Source organism: Nicotiana tabacum, chromosome 24 (assembly GCF_000715075.1).
Source record: "Nicotiana tabacum cultivar K326 chromosome 24, ASM71507v2, whole genome shotgun sequence".
In the NCBI taxonomy this organism is placed as follows: Eukaryota; Viridiplantae; Streptophyta; class Magnoliopsida; order Solanales; family Solanaceae; genus Nicotiana; species Nicotiana tabacum.
Window position 1 is genome coordinate 79,341,862 of NC_134103.1, and position 17,431 is coordinate 79,359,292.

The window sequence follows — 17,431 nt, forward strand, 5'->3', positions numbered from 1 at the left end:
GGACTTTGTGGCAATGTATGAATTGTCAGTAAGTGAAGGTCGAACATCAACGACCTGGTGGGTTGGCACAGAACATAGAAATTCCAATATGGAAGTGAAAGATGATTAATGTGGATTTTGTGGTAGGATTACCACGCACTCCGCGCAAGTTTGACTCAATTTGGGTGATTGTGGATCGACTCACAAAATCAGCACATTTCTTGCCAGTAAAATCTACCGACACAGCATAACAACACGCTCAGTTATATATCAAGGAAATAGTCAGGCTACATGGTACTCCAGTTTCTATCATTTCCGATCGAGGGGCTCAATTCACGGCAAAGTTTTGGAAGAAATTTCAGCAAGGTTTGGGTACTCAGATGAATCTTAGTACAACCTTCCATCCACAAACCGATGAGCAAGCAGAGCGGACTATTCATACCCTTGAGTTCATGTTGCATGCTTGTGCTCTTGTTTTCAAGGGTAGCTGGGGTGATCATTTGCCACTCATAGAGTTTGCTTATAACAACAGCTTTCATGCAAGTATTCTGATGGCACCATTAGAGGCATTTTATGGTAGGAGATGTAGATCTCCCATTGAGTGGTTCGAGATTAGGGAAGCAGAGTTGATAGGGCCAGACCTTGTACATCAGGCTATTGAAAAAGTTAAGATCATAAATGAGCGGTTGAAAACTTCCCAGAGTCATCAAAAATCCTATTCGGATGTCCATCACAGAGACTTAGAGTTCAAAGAAGATGGTTGGGTATTCTTGAAGGTTTCCCCCATGAAGGGTATTATGCGGTTTGGGAAAAAGGGGAAATTGAGCCCGAGGTATGTCGGGCCGTACAAAATCATCCAGAGGATCGGTGAGGTGGCATACAAGCTTGAGCTACCACCCAAGATGTCATTAGTGCACCTGGTATTCCATGTGTCTATGTTTAAGAAGGTAGTTGGAGATCCGTCAACTATTGTGCCAATTAAGACCATTGAGGTTAATGAAGAATTGTCATATTAAGAAATTCTGGTTGCCATTCTTGATAGTCAAGTCCGAAAGTTGGGGAATAAAGAGATTACCTCCGTTAAAGTGTTATGGAGAAGAAGAAGTATCCTTACTTGAAGAGGCCACGTGGGAGGCCGAGGAAGAAATGAAGAAGAAGTATCCTTACTTGTTTGAATAGATGTGTAACCCTTTCTTTTATGAACTTGTTGCCTATGAATTTTGTATCACTTGTTCAGTTAATGTAAAGGTGTTCCTTTTGATTATATGTTGCTTATGTGGCCACGGTTGGTACTGTTATGAGTTTTTTACGTCGTTGGGTTGTGCATATGTTTGTAAGATGTGTTTCTGGGGCTCTCTGACAGGTGGATAGGCCTAGTTACGAAGGAAACTCTGGCGAAAGTTTACTAAATTTAGGGAGTTAGTTAATTTGGGGTTTCTGGTGTAGGGTATGAAAAACTGAGTTGCATAAGGTGCTAATAGTAGACCCTGATCCTCATTCGAGGACGGATGATCTTAAGTGGGGGACAAATTGTAAGGCCCCATAAAATTTTCTTAAAAACTCGGATTCCGTGATGCTAAAGTAGGTGTAGAGGTTAATAATAGTAGAAATTCTTTGCGGCTCGCAAGCACGTCACGGTTCTGACTTATTGGATTGAACAGTGCACTGGGAGTTGAAGAAAAATGCTGGGCAAAAGTAGGCATTTCTGCGACCCATATAGCGGCCATGGAACCACTCTGCGGACCGCAGACTGGTCGCAAAGTGGCGCAGTTTTCTGGGGCATTTTTTATGTCAATTCGGGGCCATTATGCGACTGCATAACCATTTCGCGGGTTGCACTCTTGTCGTATATCCCGCTTTGGGATTTTTTAGTGGTAGGTTCTGCGGTGCACTATGTGACTGCAGAACCGTTATGCAGTGCATTATGCGATCGTAGAGCAGGTCTGCGGGCCGCATAGTAACCGCAGACCATGTCAGTTTCTTTCCAGTTCTGGCACCCATTTTTGCGGTCATTTCACGGACCGCATAACCACTATGCGGTCGAATATGCGATCGTAGAATCCGTTCTAGAACTTTATTTTTGGGGTTTTTAAACCCGACCCTATTCCGTTAAAACACCTACCTTGGACCATTTTGATCATATTTCTAATATTTTTAGAGAGAGAGGGAGAGGGTCCTAGAGGGAGGAAGTGATCTTCATCAAATTGCTCCTTCAATTCTAACTTAAAACCTTGAAGATTATCAAGAGAGGCACCTAGGTCTTCTTCCTAAGAGGTAAGATTCTATCACCCAAACTCTTAATTTCAAAATGTAACTAGAATGGGCCAGTCGAGAGGAGCATGAGCAGCATCTCAGGATTATACTTCAGACTCTGAGAGCCAGCCAATTGTATGCTAAATTTTCAAAGTGTGAGTTTTGGTTGGATTCATTCACTTTCTTGGGGCACGTTGTATCAGCAGAGGGCATTCAGGTAGATCCTAAGAAGATTGAGGCAGTTTAGAACTGGCCTAGACCCACTTCAGCTACGGAGATCAGGAGTTTCTTGGGTTTGGCGGGTTATTACAGTCAGTTTGTGGAGGGGTTTTCATCTATTGCAGCCCCGTTGACCAGGTTGACCCAGAAGGGTGCCCCGTTCAGATGGTTAGATGAGTGTGAGGCGAGCTTTTAGAAGTTCAAGACAGCTTTGACTACAGCGCCGGCTTTGGTGTTTCCCACAGGTTCAGGATCTTATACGGTATATTGTGATACTTCCCATGTTGGGCTCGGTGCAGTACTGATGCAGGAGGGCAGGGTGATTACATATGCGTCACGGCAATTGAAGGTTCACGAGAATAATTACCATGTCCATGAATTAGAGTTGACAGCTATTGTTCATGCGCTAAAGATTTGGAGGCACTATCTTTACGGCGTGTCGTGTGAGGTTTTCACGGATCATCGGAGCCTTCAGTATTTGTTCAAGAAAAAGGATCTCAATTTGAGGCAGAGGAGGTGGTTGGATTTGTTGAAAGACTATGATATCACCATCTTGTATCATCCCGGAAAGGCCAATGTGGTGGCCGATGCCTTGAGTAGAAAGGCAACGAGTATGGGCACCCTTGCGTTCATTCTAGTTGGTGAGAAGCCGCTTGCATCAGATGTTCAAACTTTAGCCAACTAGTTTGTAAGGTTAGATATTTTAGAGCTCGGCCGTGTTCTAGCTTATACAGTCACTCGATCTTCTTTGTTTGAGTGTATCAGAGATCGGCAGTATGATGACCCTTATTTATTGGTCTTTAGGGACACAGTGCGGCACGGTGGTGCCAAGTAGGTTACTGTTAGAGATGACAGAGTTTTGATGATTCAGGGTCGTGTTTGTGTGCCTAATGTGGATGGAATTCGTGAGTTGCTTCTTGAGAAGGCCCACAGTTCCCGATATTCCATTCATCTGGGAGCCGCCAAGATGTATCAAGACTTGTGGCAGCATTATTGGTGGAGGAGGATGAAGAAGGATATAGTTGCTTATATAGCTCGGTGTCTAAATTGTCAACAAGTAAAGTATAAGTATTAGAGACCGGGTGGTTTGCTTCAGAAGATAGAGATTCCTGAGTGGAAGTGGGAGCGTATTACTATGGATTTTGTTGTTGGACTCCCACGGGCTCAGAGGAAGTTCGATGCAGTTTGGGTTATTGTGGATAGGCTAACCAAGTCAGCGCATTTCGTTCCTGTGGTTGTTACCTACTTTTCAGAGCGGTTGGTAGAGATTTATATCCGCGAGATCGTCCGTCTTCACGGTGTGCCTGTGTCTATCATTTATGATCGAGGTACGCAGTTCACCTCGCACTTCTGGAAGGCAGTACAATGTGAGTTGGGCACGCGGGTTGAGTTGAGCACAACATTCATCCTCAGATGAACGGATAGTCCGAATGCATTATTCATGGGATCAGATATTGGAGGATATGCTCCGCGCATGTGTTATAGACTTCGGAGGATCATGGGATCAGTTCTTGCCCCTTGCAGAGTTCGCCTACTACAACAGCTACTAGTCGAGCATTAAGATGGCTCCAAATGAGGCATTATATGGTAGACGATGTCGATCGCCGGTTGGATGGTTTGAGTCGGGGGAGGCTCGGTTATTGGGTACAGATTTGGTACAGAATGCCTTGGATAAGGTCAAGATTATTCAGGATTGACTTTGCACCGCTCAGTTCAGGTAGAAGAGTTATGCCGATTGTAGAGTTTGTGATGTTACATTCATGCTCAGAGAGAGAGTGTTGCTCCGGGTATACCCATGAAGGGTGTGATAAGGTTCGAGAAGAAGGGCAAGTTGAGCCCTAGGTATATCGGGCCCTCTGAGATTCTGGAGAGAGTGGGAGAGGTGGTTTACAGGCTTGCATTGCCACTAGGGTTATCATCAGTTCATCGGGTTGCATGCCGCAATAGGTGGAATAAGGGTGGATTGACATTGTGAAATAAGGGCGAATTATGATACTGATAATGACATATGGTGGGATCGGGTTGCGTGCCACAATACATATATATTATTTACTGTTGTTGATATCGTTACAGTGAAATAAGAGAGGAATTTATATTGCCTGGTGGGATCGGATTGCGCGCCACAACAACCTATATATTTCCATTTCTTGAGCTGTGTTGGTTTCTTTTTTTGGCATTTGTATCCGAATTATTTAAGATTGGTGATTCTGGATGACACTAGTTTATTCTTGAGGTTGTGGTTATTATTTTCAGTTGGCTGTTTAATTCTGTTCAGTATTCCCATTTTTCTGTCATTATTATATACTGCATTCAGGTTGTAGGCTAGGTGACCCACCTTAGCCTCGTCACTACTTCGTCGAGGTTAGGCTCGGCACTTACCAGTACATGGGGTCGGTTGTACTGATACTACACTCTGCACACTGTGCAGATTTTAGAGACGGTCCTAACGGCGGCTACTGGAGAGCTCAGATTGGACAGCTGCTCAGTGCCCGGAGCTCCTGAAGTTCCTGTCTTTATTTTTATTTAGCTGTTTATTTTCATTCAGACAACTTTGTATTTATTTCAAACCATTGTATGTATTACTCTAGCAGCTCGTGCACTTGTGACACCGGGTTCAGGGATTTGTAGCAGATGTTTTTACGGTTTTAGCATTCCGCATTTATATTTGGAATATTGTAGTTAAATTAGTTCTTCTTCATTAATTGAATTTAAATTGTTAAAAAGGATAAATTGTTCTAACGTTGGCTTACCTAGCAAGTGAAATGTTAGGTACCATCACGGTCCCGACGGTAGGAATTTCGGGTCGTGACATTTGGGATTGTAGAAAATTTCTATTTTATATTTAATACTTGTTGGTTGAGTCATCACTAATTCAGTAAGTATTAGGTTTACCTATTCCCTAAAACTAGGTGTCATCACAACATCCTACAGAGGAAAATTTGGGTCGTGACAGTTAGTTATGGATAAAACATATACAGATCCAACAGCTGATTCGGCTACAGACACAACATTTTTATTTGTCAACAAAGTTTTGAATATAGAAACATACAATGAAATACAATGTATGTTACATTAATATACTATAAAAAATTATTAAATACATTGCATAAAACAATGTATTATGAACAAAATTAATATAAATAGTTCGATTCTCCTATAACTGTTTCAGAACATTCAATTAAAAACACTGAAGGAGAGCATATATTATGATTATAATATTATACTTGCTGTATTTACAATATGCTGCCATGAATACACTATAAAACTATTACGAATACATATACATACAGTTGAATACAACATATTTGATGAAGAGGTTGTAAATAATAACATTCAAACCTGATAGCATTTGACCTATTTACTCGGAATTGAAACCTTTCAGCAATTGCATATTGCTCCATCACCGCCTTTAATGTGTCCTTATCCTTATATATTTGTCCATCCATCACCTATTTTTGATTAGTTTTTTAAATAATCAAATCCCTTTCCGGTTCAAAAACCTCAATTGGTTCACCTGAGTTTAAAGACTCAAGTGCAAGTGTATCAATTGTATCAAATTTACTCACCCCATCGATTTCGTCAAGTTGCATTAGGTCACGTTGAATTAAACTTCCTCCAGCTACAATTTATTTATCCATTGAAGTTATACACAATAGATACATCACAAATTCTCTATTCTCCTTTTTCAACTCTACATACACCCAATAACCCATGTCGTTGTGTGTTTTCATAGCCGTACAATTTTTTTTCACTTTGTATTCAATTTTAATTGACTTTGAGCTCAAATCTATGCCAAGTTACTTTGAAATTAAAGCAACTAAATTATTGTACGACGCATACTCATTTATCAGTATCCCAACAATCGAATCATCGACATAACAATTTTTAATGTTCGACTTGCCCGAATGACGAATTAGGACAGTTAAACATGCCATCTAAAAATTTAAATTTCAAACTATTTCTGTAAATACTTGTATCAAGTCCTAGAAGAACCTCGAACAATATCACTGGAAAAAATATATCGAACGATACCAGGAAAAAAAAAAGGAATGAAACACTAAAGATGGCTCTTTTTTTTTTGTGTTTGTCGTCTGTAAAATTTTCTCATTAATTAGATTGATAATGTTGCGTGTTATAATGGTGTTTGTTGAGTTATATTAGGAGTGTATCACGTTAATTGATCCACTTTCCGTTTTTAAACAACTGGAGAGACCCATTTTTACGTTGATTGTCGTTATTGTATTCATGAATACATGGCGCAAATATAGGTGAATACAGCGCCATACAGTTGTGATGTCCTGTTTTTAGCCGAGTTTTGCTACTGTATTCATGAATACAATAGCTTGAATACATCGAATACATTACCATAACAACTGAAAATGTAGCTGTAGGAAGTAATTAAGTATATGGAAGCTATGAGAAGTTAATAACCACTAAATAATAGTGGTTTCTGAAAACTCCTCTAACAATTACACCCGAATGCATTAAATAAAGTTTGGCGTGTGCCTGAAATGTGTGATCATGGCATGTCCAATAGCTGCATTCGTAACTAATTTCTTCAATTTCAATCGATTATTCATATGGCAGTGTGAAGTGAAAGTGTGAAACTATCCTATATATAGTTAGCTCGGGAGCGTATCTACCATGCAGTGTGAAGTGAAAGTGTGAAACTATCCTATATATAGTTAGCTCGGGAGCGTATCTACCATGCTCCTACGGGTTTACATAAACTCAAAAACTATTGTTCTTATATATATATATATATATATATATATATATATATATATATATATATATATATATATATATATATATATATATATATCTACTCTGCCGTAGTAGGCTCGCTCATTAAAGAAAAACAAAAAAGAAATGAAGAAAAATGGGATGAGAGGTACCTAACTTTGTTGAAGAAAAATAGGATGGGAGGTGCCTAACTTTGTTGACAACTTTGTTGAAGAAAAATGGAATGGGAGGTGCCTAACTTTGTTGAAACTTTATAGGACTAAATCAACAACAAGCTATCTTCCATGTAGTAGTTGGATGTCATCTCTTACTATAAATAAAGGCCTTCGTTCTTCATTTCAATTACACCAAAACAAAGAGAAACAATAGAAGTTAGAGAGAGTAATCCACAGATTGTAGTCTGTGAGATAAATAGTGAGTGTCAATAATATTGTAGTGAGGTATTTTAAATAAAGAGTATTATTTCTTTTAAAATTGTAGTAGTCTCTTGACACTACTAAGTTATAATATTATAGTGGTAATATTGCTCCGCTCGGGTATTGTATTTGCCTCGTTAAAAGATTTGATGTCATTGTTACTCTCTTTTATTATTATTATTTTCCGTGGATATTATTTCTGGGCAGGATTATTATTTTTCCCAACAACGTGGTATCAGGGCCATGGCGAATATTGGTTCTCTATCTTTCAGTACCCCCGCCTCACAAAAGATAATTATGAGAAATGGTGTCTACATATGAAAGCTGTTCTTGGCTCTCATGATATATGGGAAATCGTAGATAGAGAGTATGCAAAACCCCATATTGTGGAAGCTCTGCCTCAAAATGAAAAAGAGGTCTTGGCAAAGACGAGAAAGAAGGATCAACAAGCCCTCGCGCTCATCCACCAATGTTTGGATGTTGTCATGTTTGAGAAGGTGGCAGATGCTACCACCTCAAAAGAAGCTTGGGGGATTTTGCTCAATTCTCTTCAAGGAGTATACAAGGTGAGGAAGGTAAAACTTCAAACTCTAAGGGCTGATTTTAAAGTTTTAAAAATGAAAGAATTTGAATGCATTTTAGATTATTTTTCAAAAGTGAAGGCTGTTGTAAATCAATTAAGAAGATAAGGTGAGGACATAGAAGATGTCCGCGTGGTAGAAAATATCCTTCGCACTTTAACACCTAAATTTAATTTTGTGGTGTGTGCTATTGAGGAGTCTAAAGATTTAGACTCTATGATGGTAGAGCAATTGGAGGGCTCTTTACAGGCCCATACAGAAAAGATCAAAAGGAGACAAGAAGTGCCATTGGAGCAACTTCTTAAAACTCAGGCATCCTTCAAGGATTATAGAGGTGAAAATAGCTATCGAGTGAATGGATGGGGACAAGGTCGTGGCGGTCGTGGAAGAGGAAGAAGTAACGGTAACAACTTCAATAACGAAGTTAAAATCCACCAGATATTCAGAGGTCGTGGTCGTGGACATAGAGGAGGAAGAGGACGTGGTTACTACCAAGAAAATAGTGGACAAAAGTATGACAAATCAAAAATTGAGTGTTATAATTGTCATAAATTTGGCCATTACTCTTGGTAATGTCGTAGCAATGTTGAAGAAAAAGCTAACCTGGTTGACGACAAGAAAGAAGAAGTTGAGTCAACGTTGTTGATGGCACTCAAGGAAGAAGACAAGGATGATTGTTGCTCGTGGTATTTGGATAATGGAGCAAGCAATCATATGTGTGGATGCAAAGAGAAGTCTGTGGAGATCAATAAAATGGTGAGAGGTAATGTGTCCTTTGGAGATACCTCAAAGATTCAAATCGAAGGGATAGGTACGATTCTGATCTCTTATAAAAATGGTGACCACAAGTTAATTCAAGATGTTTATTATGTCTCAAAATTAAAAAGTGATATTTTGAGTTTGGGCCAACTTCTTGAAAAGGAATATGACATCCACATGAAAAATATGCATCTTTGGCTTAGAGATTCAAGTGGAATCTAATTCCTAAAGTGTATATGGCTAAGAATAGATTATTCTCTCTGAATCTTAAGACAATTGATGCAAAGTATTTGAAGGCTAATGTGCAAGATGAATCATGGTGTTGGCACATGCGATTTGGGCACTTGAATTTTGAAGCGCTCAAAACAATGAGAGAAAAGAACATGGTGCATGGGATACCATCAATCAACCATCCCAATCAATTGTGTGAAGCTTGTCTCCTAGGAAAATATGCAAGGAGGACTTTTTCAAAGGAGGCCATGTCAAGATCAACCAAACCGCTTCAGCTTGTTTACACTGATGTGTGTGGACCGATCAATCCACCTTCCTTTGGTAAAAGTAAATACTTTCTACTTTTTATTGATGACTTTAGTAGAATGACTTGGTTTATTTCTTGAACCAAAAATTTGAAACTTTTGTTGTTTTTAAAAATTTTAAAGTACTAGTGAAAAAAGAAAATGGCTGTGAAATAAAAGCTTTAAGGTCCGATAGAGGAGGCAAATTCACTTCAAAAGAATTTAATGAATTCCGTCAGCCTCATGGAATTCGTCACCCTTTAACGGTACCTTATTCACCCCAACAAAATAGAGTTGCAGAGAGAAAGAATCGAACGATTCTTAATATGGCTAGATGTATGTTGAAATCTAAAAGTATGCCCAAGGAAATTTGGGTCGAAGTTGTTTCTTGTGCAGTTTATTTGAACAACAGGTCTCCAACAATAAATGTTAAAGATCAAACCCTCAAGAAGCATGGAGTGGAAGAAAACTAAGTGTCAGGCACTTGAAAATCTTTGGGAGCATAGCCTATGCTCATGTGCCACAACAAGGGAGAGCGAAGCTTGACGATCGAAGTGCCAAGCATGTATTTGTTGGCTATGATACGAGTTCAAAAGGCTACAAGTTATATAACCCAAGCAGCAGTAAGGTGGTGGTAAGTCGCGATGTTGAATTTGATGAAAAATTAGCATGGAACTGGGAAGCTCAGGAAGAAACTTCATATGATTTTTTTTAATACTTTGGTGGTGATGAAAAACCAGAGACCGTGGAACTTGTGCTGGATACAACTCAACCTCCTTCTCCAACCAATGTTGCATCTCCTTCTTCTTAAGAAAGTTCAAATGAATAGCCGCAAAGGACAAGGAGTATTCAAGAGCTCTATGAAGACACATAAGAAGTTACAAATTTTGATTCTTTATATTGTCTCTTTGTTGACAGTGAACCAATGAACTTTGATGAAGCTGTTACAGACAAAAGGTGGAGACAAGCCATGGAGGAGAAGATCAAGTCAATAGAAAAGAACAAAACTTGGGAGTTACCAACTCTTCCCAAGGGTCATCGAGCAATTAGAGTTAAATGGGTATACAAGGCAAGAAGAATACTGATGGAGATATAGATAGATACAAGGCACGACTTGTTGCTAAAGTCTACAAGCAAAGGCAAGACATTGACTATGAAGAAGTCTATGCATATGTTTCCCGCATGTAGACGATTTGTTTGCTCATCTCTTTGGCAGCGCAAATGAAGTGGAAGATCCATCAACTAGATGTCAAGTCAGCTTTTTTGAATGGCTATCTTGAAGAAGAAGTCCATGTTGAACAACCATTGATCTTTGTGGTCAAAAACCATGAAGATAAACTATTGCGGTTGAATAAAGCTTTATATGGATTAAAGCATGCCCTACGAGCATGGAATAGTTGCATCGACAAGTATTTTCAAGACAATGGGTTTACTCGTTGTCTCTATGAATATGCTATTTACCTTAAAGTTCATACAAATGGAGATATCTTACTTGTTTGTCTTTATGTTGATGATCTTATTTTTACGGATAATAACCCAAGTTTGTTTGAAACTTTTAAGAAAGATATGTCTCGTGAGTTCGAGATGACAGACGTAGGGCTCATGTCATACTACTTGGGCCTAGAAGTGAAGCAGATGGAGGATGGAATTTTTCTATCAAGAAAGCTATACAAAAGAGATATTGAAGAAGTTCAACATGCTCGATTGCAACCCCGTGAACGCACCGATGGAGAGTGGGACAAAATTGTCCAATTTTGATGAAGGAAAAAAAGTGAATCCCACATTTTTCAAAAGTCTTGTAGGAAGTTTGAGGTACTTGACTTGTACCAGGCTAGATATACTCTTTGCTGTTGGAGTAGTAAGCCGCTTCATGGAAGCTCCTACCTCCATTCACTTGAAGATCACTAGAAGAATTCTTCGTTACCTAAAAGGTACGATCGACTTTAGGTTATTTTATTCTTCTTCTAATGATTTCAACCTTATGGGATTTTGTGATAGTGATTATCCGGGAGATATTGATGATAGAAAAAGTATATCTGGCTTTGTGTTTTTCTTGGGTGATTCTGTTATTTCTTGGAGTTCAAAGAAACAGTCCATAATTACTCTCTCGACTTGTGAAGCCGAATATATAGTAGCAACATCATGTACATATCATGCTATTTGGCTAATAAGATTATTGAAGGAGCTCAATTTGCCACAAATTGAAGTTACCGAGATTTGTATTGATAACAAATCTGCATAGGCACTTGCCAAGAATCCGGTGTATCATGATCCAAGCAAGCATATGGATACAAGATATTACTTCATCAGAGAGTGCATTGCCAAGAAGGAAGTCAAGGTCAAATATGTGAAGTCTCATGATCATGCTGCATATATCTTTACAAAGCCTCTTAAGTTTGAGGATTTTCAGAGATTGAGATCAAGTCTTGGAATGAAAAAGAAAAATCAAAATTAAGGAAGATATTTGTGGGGCTCATATTGAAGAAAATAAAAAGAAAAAAAGAAAAATGGGATGGGAGGTGCCTAACTTTGTTGAAGAAAAATAGGGTGGGAGGTGCCTAACCTTGTTGACAACTTTGTTGAAGAAAAATGGGATGGGAGGTGCCTAACTTTGTTGAAACATTATAGGATTAAATCAACAACAAGCCAATTTTTTTTGTAGTAGTTGGATGACATCTCTTACTATAAATAGAGGCCTCCATTCTTCATTTCAATTACACCAAAACAAAGAGAAGCAATAGAAGTTAGAGAGAGTAATCTACAGATTGTAGTCTGTGAGATAAATGGTGAGTGTCAATAATATTGTAGTGAGGTATTTTAAATAAAAAGTGTTATTTCTTTCAAAATTATAGTAGTCTCTTGACACTACTAACATGTAATATTATAGTGATAATATTGTTCCGCTCGAGTATTGTATTTACCATGTTAAAAGAGTTGGTATCGTTGTTACTCTCTTGTGTTATTATTATTTTCCGTGAATATTATTTCTGGGCGAGATTATTATTTTTTCCAACAAAATAATGATAAATATTTGATCATGAAGCTAATTATTATTTCATATTAACTTGATATCATTGTAAAAACTCATAAAGTTCAACTGATGGACCTGCATCTCGTTAGCTCCCTGTTTTTGTTATGAGCCTTCTCTTCACATGGCTCTCATAAAACACCGTCCCAGTAGCTAAATTGATTTTCAACAAGAATTCCATTAGTATATTAGGATTATACTCCCTCCGTTTCAATTTATGTGAACCTATTTTTTTTTAGTCCGTGCCAAAAAGAATGGCCCCTTTTCTTATTTGGAAATAATTTACCCTTATGCAATGATTTATAACCAAACAAAATATATGTGCATCATTTTATACCACAAATTCAAAAGTCTTATCTCTTTTCTTAAACTCCGTACCCAATCAAATGAGTTCACATAAATTAAAGCGGATGGAGTATTTACTTTTAAATGGTTATACAGTTTTAAAGTCTCTTCTTGGCATGAATATTCCTACATACCGTAGAGGCATATAATTTTGAATGTTAAGTTATTAAGGGGTCGTTTGGTATGTGAGATAAGGGATAGTAACCTCAAAATTAGTTCGGGATTATTTTTTTTTGCGTTTAGTTGAATTTTTGAACTCGGGATTGGCAATCTCAGGATTAATTAATCTCATAATTGGATATTATTTTATCCACATTGAGAGTGCGATAATAATCTCGTGATTAATTAATCTCGAGAGAAATACTAAAATAACATAGATGTCCTTCTCCAAGGCTTTTCCCCCAATGCCTTTAAACAATCCAAGATTAAAATTGAAAATAAAAGTTTATCCCAACTTATCTATTATACACCTAATACATATTTATATTATAATACCGTGTATATAAATATTTTTAGCGACTATGTTTAATTTAGGGAATATTTTTAGCGAGTATGTTTAATTTAGGGAATATTATTTTAATATTTAAATTAAAACAACTGAGGGTATTTTATTAAACTTATCAGTTACAGTACTGTACGATACAGTCAAATTAAATAACAAAAATATTATTTAACAACAGCAAACGATACAATCTATTCAAACGTTGTATCCTTAAAACGATACAATACAATACAGTACAATACGATACATTATAAAACTATGAGTAACAATGATCCAAACGGAGTGTTAATTAATACGTTATAAGTTGGAACATTTTCCATCAGAAATAAAGGACGTGATGTTTGGTTGTTACCAAATTTTTAGCTTGAGTTTTCCCGTCTCTCCTCAGCTTCTCTTTTTTCTCTCTTAGCATGGCTATGCAAATAAAGATGAATCATTTGTTTTAAAATTGGTTCATTTATATATTATGCTATTCCACATCTAATTTTGAGACATTGCTTATAGTAGTTAAAGAATAAAAATACCACAACTCCAGTTTTTATTTACTTTTTTTCCTGTTCTGTTATCTTCTTAATTGGAGTTTGGATTTTTTGAGATCGAATTCCTCTTGTTTGGCCTAATTAACGTGTTTTGGTTTGGATCAAATCTTACTCATTTTTTACTAAATAAAGATAGACCAAAGCTTGGGGACCGACACCAATTTAGGCCAGGACCAAGAGGAGTTGGATCATTATTAGAGAACTAATTCATAATTCAAACATGTTAGTAATTCGAAGAATCTATATATATATATATATATATATATATATATATAGATATAGATATATATATAATTGAGGGCCTAACCAAGGTGATTTGGCACTTCTAATAAATCAGGAAATGTATTTATCTATTATCTCCTCTCTTTTTTTTAGATTTATCCCTCTCATTTCAACATAATAATAATCAATTATTAAATAACAATGGCACCGTTTCAATTACTTATACTTCCGTTAAGACCTATGAACGAGGAATAAAGCCCCCGATTCACAATCGACAAGCGAAAACTTAGGCTTTTCCATTTCAAGAGTGTGCGCGAAGCCACGTCTCTTTGCCACCATTATGATTTCATTCAAGGAAATCTCACAGGCATTCAGATGAATCTTCACAAGTTTTTCACCACCGGTAAACCTTGAACTTTGGTACCTTGAATCTTCACAAGTTTACGGTAACTTTCTATAAATTCTCTATTCTCATGTGTTTGAGTTGGATATGACTGACTGTAATTTCCTTCAGAAACACTGGTTGTAACCTATTGTTTTTATATGTAATCACCCCTCCCCTAAAAATGAAAATTGTCATCTATCGTCGACATGATCATGTTAGAGGCATTTCTGAAAACAGGAAGAGTGATGACTGGGTCAACTCTAGAATTCAGGAAAAAAGTGTCAATTCATCCATGGTAGTATTATCAGGTCTTTCTAGGGCATTTGCATTAATCAGTGAGAACAAGTTCTTCTATAAACAATGCCGAGATAACGTGAGCATAACATCTTTCTTCTTTATTGTATTGGCAGGTTAGAGTTATTTGAGCAGTTTATTGGCATGAGTTGCTGATAAGAGTTAAGACATCATATTCTGGCTGGCTGATGGTCTTAACGAGGAAAGATTATACTATTTTTGTTACCTGCATTGTAGCACTATAGATTTTGAATTTTGGATATTCTTATATTTGTAAAATGGTATACGGGTACAAAGGAGGGGAAAGTGAACGAATGCCAAGAAAACAAACTGAGAGACCCAAAGGCAAAATATTCGAACAAAGAAGGAAAAGTTGAATTAGTATTTCAGAAAACATAAAGAAGAAGCATATCGCAACATTACTAACACTTCACTTTTGTTAACATCATTCGCTTAATGTGTTTTACTTTACGTTGGCTTTCGAAATTTTCATTTTTATTCTATTTGATTTACATTTATGTGATCAAAATTTGTATTTTTACGCAAGGTGTTTCTTCCTTTCTTTTATTAAGCAGTCCGCAAAGGCGGATTCAGGATTTGATGGCTACGGGTACCATGGACGGATGCACATTTATCGAAGCGGTGTCATGCGACACCGTCGTAATTTTTTACTAAAACAAACTGAGAGACCCAAAGGCAAAATATTCGGACAAAGAAGGAAAAGTTGAATTAGTATTTCAGAAAACATAAAGAAGAAGCATATCGCAACATTACTAACACTTCACTTTTGTTAACATCATTCGCTTAATGTGTTTTACTTTACGTTGGCTTTCGAAATTTTCATTTTTATTCTATTTGATTTACATTTATGTGATCAAAATTTTTATTTTTACGCAAGGTGTTTCTTCCTTTCTTTTATTAAGCAGTCCGCAAAGGCGGATTCAGGATTTGATGGCTACGGGTACCATGGACGGATGCACATTTATCGAAGCGGTGTCATGCGACACCGTCGTAATTTTTTACTAAAACAAACTGAGAGACCCAAAGGCGAGGAAGCGCATAAGTAGGAAAAAATGACATCAATTGACATAAATAGTCTCTTGGCACATTGATTATGTGCTTGATTTTTCTCTAAGAGATCAGAGGTTCAAACATCAACTAGCACATCGTTTTTGCAAATATTTGAGAGAATCTATGTGATGAAGTAGAATTTAATTCAGGACTTTTTCTAACTTAAGACTCAACAAAACCAATAGACTAAAGCTATTTCTCGTCTCTAAGTATGATAACTAAAGTTATTGATTCCCGTTCTTCGATAAATTTCAATACCGCTTATAAAAATTTCTGCGTACGCCCTTGGTGCCACTGCTTTTAATGCAAACCAACCATAGTGAAGAGATTAAACTTGGGTACAGTGTACATTTTGTCGGTTCGATCCATTTTTGATTAATTCGGTTCGGTTCGGTCCATTTTAAATTAATTCAATTCAATTTAAAAGATCGTTCTATGCATAAATGAATATGTGATCACAAAATCGAATAAGTTCCGTCTAATTCGGTCAAATTCTCTAGATTCAAATCTGATTAATATGATTAAAAAATATAAAGTAAAAAATAAAATTTTAAATTAGAAAATACACCACTTCAATCTACATATAGCTCGATTAATATTATGTCTTTGATGCATCACTCTAATTTCTAAAATTAATAAAATAACATTAGATGGATAAAAAGAGAAAATGATTAAAATCACATTCAAATAAATTTGAAGATCTAGAAAAAGAAAAAGGAAGATATACAATTTAAATAAATAATAAAAAGGGGATTGTACAAATAGAGTGAATAACAAAGATGAAGAAATTAAAACAATTTAAAAGAAGGGGCACATAGATACGAAAGGGAAGGGAAAAAAGATGACAACAAAACAACAACTAGGACCACAACAGAGATCCTGGGCATTTTATGTGGAGTTACAATGCTTTAACTGTAATTTTGTAACTTTGGGATGACACCCGTTATATATGTTCAATATTTTGAGAAAAATACCAGCACATATATACGATTTTACTCGAGCGATCGGGTGGCGTACCACCTCCAATCCCCTACATAGATCCGCCCCCGGCAGTCAACCATTTCTTCATATCTTCTTAGATTTTATTACGTTGATTATTTACAAAGAAAGAGTTGCTTGTATTTGCTCAAGTATAAACTGGATTTCATCCTTATTAATCATTTTACCTTGGCGTACTCTTGAGAATTTGTTTATTTCCCCTTTTGTTATGTAATTTTGCCTTAGCATTAATAATATTGAAAACTGTGATTACAAAACTATAAGAGTAGTCTAATTAAAACTAAGTTTTGGTCATTGTAGTAGCTGCTTCTGTTAGAACCCAAAATAGAAAGTAAAACAAGAAAACTAAAAATTATTATAGCGTATAAGAATGATGTTAATAGAATTCTAATCTCACTCATTGAATTGTTGTTAACTGCTAAATTTGGATTGGTGGAGCATTATCACATGCAAGGAAATTCTCAAAACAAGAATATTTAACATTCACGAAAAATATTTTGGCTTGGCTATAAATATTATTAAGTGCTATTTGAAACAATATTTAGAGATCAAATACTTTTGTAATTCAAACTTCAACC

The 17,431-nt window shown here is 36.7% G+C and overlaps 1 long non-coding RNA gene across 2 annotated transcripts; it reads left to right on the forward strand.

The window, feature by feature from the left end:
- Positions 1-14,184: 14,184 nt before the first annotated feature.
- Positions 14,185-15,675, forward strand: LOC107770897 (uncharacterized). Of its 2 annotated transcripts, none has more exons than XR_001644706.2 (2): positions 14,185-14,550; positions 14,900-15,675. It is a non-coding gene; the product is annotated as an uncharacterized LOC107770897 (long non-coding RNA). The 2 variants fall into 2 exon arrangements; XR_001644705.2 differs by having other exon boundaries at positions 14,185-14,507.
- Positions 15,676-17,431: the final 1,756 nt, after the last annotated feature.